Raw genomic sequence first — 4654 nt, 5'->3', positions numbered from 1 at the left:
ATATTTAATGATAATGACAGTAACGACAATAAGAATAATGCAGCGAATAATTAATACATATGGACAAGAGTAGAAAATAAGTAACATTGATGCCACTAGTAATGGCAATAATTATCGATGGTAACAGTGATGATAACGCATAGCAACTTTAATTATTTTCATAGTGAAAAGTGTCGTTACCGGTATCAGCATTTCATATTAATCCGATAATGAAACGACCTGCGGTAGAGCAAGGAAGAACGGGCAGGGGAAAGGGAAGTGGGGGAGGGGGAGGGAATAGAAAGAAAAGCAATCCTAACCATGCAGGGGAGATGCAGCATTTTTGTTTAATGAATGAAAGAAATACATTCCTTCGGAGCACTAAAACAGGAGAAATTCATTTAGCTTCCCCTTGAATTCATGCAAAAATTATTTGTGACATAGTGTGTGATCTGCATGACAAGTTCCACTTTCACAAGAGATTCAGTGTTTCTGATGGCATGATAACACAAAAGCGTATTATAGATAGCACTTATTATCCTGAGCTTGAACCGAATGCAAACATGGCAATGTAAACTTTTCAGAATCCTGCGAACGTAACACGACTAGTGTCATGGCAAAGGCTGTCATAACGGAGTGCCAACGCAATCTACTTAACTTTATGAGAGCTAGAAATGATACTTACATTTTGTCATTTACCATATACATGTACTGGAAACCAGTTGTGCAATATGAGTCGTATAGTGACCTTTAAGCAAGGTTGTGGAGAAAAAATGTTTTTTTAAGCCTACTGAGTGGTTGTGTATCTGGACCTGATACAGATTTAATGGTTATACGTTTTTGGTCATGTGAATTGATTAAGATATAATCAATATAAGACATGAATAATGCAAGACATAATGAAGATCTTTCACCCTAGCTAGCTCGAGGGTGATAAATATTTATTAAACGAGTGCAACTTCGAAGGAATTATGATATCTCTGAGACTCAGGGTCACGTAACTGCATTTACAGTGCAAGCACCGGAAATTTTAACTCCATATATTGTATTGAGTCATTATATCGTGTTCACAAAATTACTGAAATTGCATAAGCAGATGACACAAATTGCTCCTGCTGATTTGCACGTGGTGGTCATTCCACGGGAAATGGGCACGTCATCATGGTCATTGTCCGTTTTCCTTTTCAGTACCTTTCGCTCTTGTTTCTTTACAAAGAATGCGATTACAGCCTAATGGCTAATGCTGGAATTCATCTTTTATCGGGATCAACTGCAGAAAGCAATAAAACTGTGAGTGGAGAAAGTGGCCATTGGCAGAATATCACGTACGAGTGTGCCTATGGCATGACAACAGGGATTTGGGCCTTCCCAAAACACCAAATAGGTCAATTTGACTATCTGTGAAAGAGAAAATTACCACCGACTCTGGAACACTCAATAGTCTTTCTTCCAGAATATTCCTTTTTCTAGAACATCATTCTTATCATCGTTATTACATGATGACAATCTTGTTCAGAGTTTGCCTCTTAGACAATCCAATTCATTTGATATTTCCCAAGCAATCAACACTGATCAAAACAAAAAGCTGAATGGTCTTTTCGCGGATGGTACAATGTACGTTACTATATAACTAGTTACTGTTTCACCAGACCTTAAGATGAATATTTCCATTCGTTTAATCTGTCTTTAACTTGAAACTATTGAGTTATTTGAACTTTTTTTGATATATAATTTCACAATTTGAAATAGGCTTGTTTAACTTAGATTTTCTACTCCTTCTACGTCTTTATCGTACTTAGAAACGCACTGGTTCAACTTAGTGAAATATTGGGGAAATGATATCCATCACGCTAATGTTGAATAAACCCAACACAGAGCCAGGAACAAAAGAATTATGTTACAAATGAAAGAGGATTAAATGGTAAATATTAATACTCAAACTACATATGATAAAAGTAAACACATTGGTAGGCTTTACAATATTTGCGGTAATGTTCATTTCTCAAGTTTCATATGTAAGTACAACTCCTCCTCCAAAGCTAATAACCTGTTACATTTTGTTATTGCATCTATTTTGGAAGTTATTTTGAATGATATATATACATATATATATATATATATATATATATATATATATACCTAGAAATGTTGCTATGGCGACTGGTGCGCCTTCGCCATAAAGCATGGTTCTCCCAATAAGTTTATAGTACGTTTGTCACAAATATGGTGATTGTTCACTTTCCTTGAAGTAGATTAATTGGATCAATGGCTATGGTGTCAATCGCATTCTCCGTTAAAAAAAAAAAAAGTGGCTTATTCATGCAATTGCACATAAACCCAACTACAGAGAGGGTACACTGTCATTTACTTTTTACGTATGTACTTTTCTGCTTCAGTAGAGCACAGATGGTATACGTCTTCTTATAGACCTCTGATTGTACCAATTGCCACACAACGGAAATAAAGTAAATTTACAGTTGGTGTAGTTGTTGATCTTGGTATACTATCTGTTCACTTTGAATTTCTCAACTCCCTGGCTCTCTGTTCATAAGTGATCAAAATAGATGAAAGGCTTTTAAGATTTACTTCTGAGGGTCTCGTACACTGGTCGAGACCGTAGCATTTTGCATGTGCAGTGATCTATATGGGCATTGTCGCGTTCAATTAAAGAGCATTGTGCAGCAAGGCATGGGAGTGCCATGGGACCGAAAAACGTATCAGTCTTTTCATCCCAACTGGGGTGTGGTTTTTTGTTGGGTTTTCTTTGTGTGTGTGTGTGTGCGTGTGTGTGTGACATCAACAAAGCGCGAATGCGTTCCATACAATTCGTCAACACCAGCCCCCTCCTGGGCCCCACCAACTCAGCATTACTCGTGAAGGGTTGGTCCTATCACACATGTATGCTCGTTCTCTCCTTTTGAATGCATCCCTTATCTCGTGTGAGCTCTCCCTCCAGAACTATAGTTCATTCCTATCTCACACCGCTCACCCCATCTCATCTCGGGTTAAAGCTGTCATTACAATAGCTTAGGTTAGATGTGCTTTTATTCTTTTTTTTTCTTCAGTTCAAAATGGGATCTCAGAACTAAAAAATGACTACACAAAATGGAAAAGATATTTCATATCACTCTTTGAACTTTTCCGGAGTTCAACGTGACCAGAGAAAGAGAGAAAGTATGGGGTCCATGTCATTTGCTCCTGCGACAATATTGCTCCCAAGAAATTTCTGCACACTAAGGTAAACATAAAGCCTATACCATAAACACAACCCTATAACTTTAATCCTTATTCTCAAATAAAATTAATCCCTTGGCTCTATCACATCCCTAACCCTAATCCTAAGTCCTCGGAGAAAATAAGACAGGAGCATTTGTCACAGGAGAAGATGTCGTGTTGCCGACAGAAACACTCCCTTCTCGAAAAAAAAAAAAAAGTCCTGGTGAAACCTGAATTAAACATGCTAAATGATGGTAGATAAAATATAAGATATAAGACTGTATTCAAGCATATCGCAACCATTTCTAAGCTTCTCAAAGATGTATGTGGTAGTGAATTTTGAACGATGTACAATTGCCAATTTTCACAGCTTATGGCACTCTTTCCCTTGGAACACACCAGGATGATCTATTAAGAAACCTGTTTCTTTCATGTCATTTCACAATGTGGTAAATTGCCTTGCACGAAATGTATGGGTTAGTATACTTTTGACTGAAATTTTGTATTTGACAAGGACTTCATGCATAAAAATACGGCGAAAATGTTATTTTCAGAATAATATTTGTTTTTCAAACCAATGATATGACTTTTTTATAGGTACGTGACATCTATTATCTTGCCTTGTTCTGGATCTGACATTTCTTGGGTATGTACCACAAGATTATAAGAAGTCTATGAACACGTATGAAATTACAGAGAACAAATGAAATATAAAAGTCCTAAACAGATGAACGTTCGTGATGCTTCTATTTCTATCGCTGCTGCAAATTCTACTTTGTTGTCCCAACAGTAATGTATACGAAAATTTGGTGTTCCACCTAATGTACATATCCTGAAAAAAAAAAAATGTAGGTCTGCTGGCTGTACATGGAAAGTAACATTCTTTTATGCAAGATTATGATGATGATAATGGTAATGGTGATGATAATAACAATAATGATATTAATAGTAATAATGATCATGAATAACACTAAGGCGCTTAATACTGACGTTTCTATGAGCATTAATACAGAAAATATTAAATCAAAATACAGCATTATGTCCATATAATATAACAACAACAACAAAAATTAGGATTGTGTATAAGATAAGCTTTCAGCAACGATTTAAACTTATCGACACTTTCAGCATTTTGGATTTATAAAGAGGGACTTTGTTTCAAACAGATGGAGAAAATACAGAAAAAGCCCTGTCATCGTAACGCGTAAAGGTGCGGGGATCATGTGATAGTTGCAGAATGAAGGAAGAACGGAAAGAACGGGTTGTGGAGGAGCGGAGAGAAATTAAGTCTTTGAGATAAGATGGGGCGAGATTATAACATATTTTTATATAAACAATGAGAAGGATTTTAAAAGTGATACACTGATGTAAACGGAGCCAGTGGAGAGATTGGAGAACTGGAGTAATATAGTCAGAATATTTTGTAAAGGTAACATGCCTAGCATGGTGCAGTGCATAG

Source organism: Diadema antillarum, unplaced genomic scaffold, assembly GCF_040938485.1.
Source record: "Diadema antillarum isolate AM-2024a unplaced genomic scaffold, OU_Dant_1.0 seq00000215_RagTag, whole genome shotgun sequence".
NCBI classification, from domain to species: Eukaryota; Metazoa; Echinodermata; class Echinoidea; order Diadematoida; family Diadematidae; genus Diadema; species Diadema antillarum.
The sequence above is the reverse complement of the archived record's forward strand: the minus strand, read 5'-3'. Positions refer to the sequence as shown.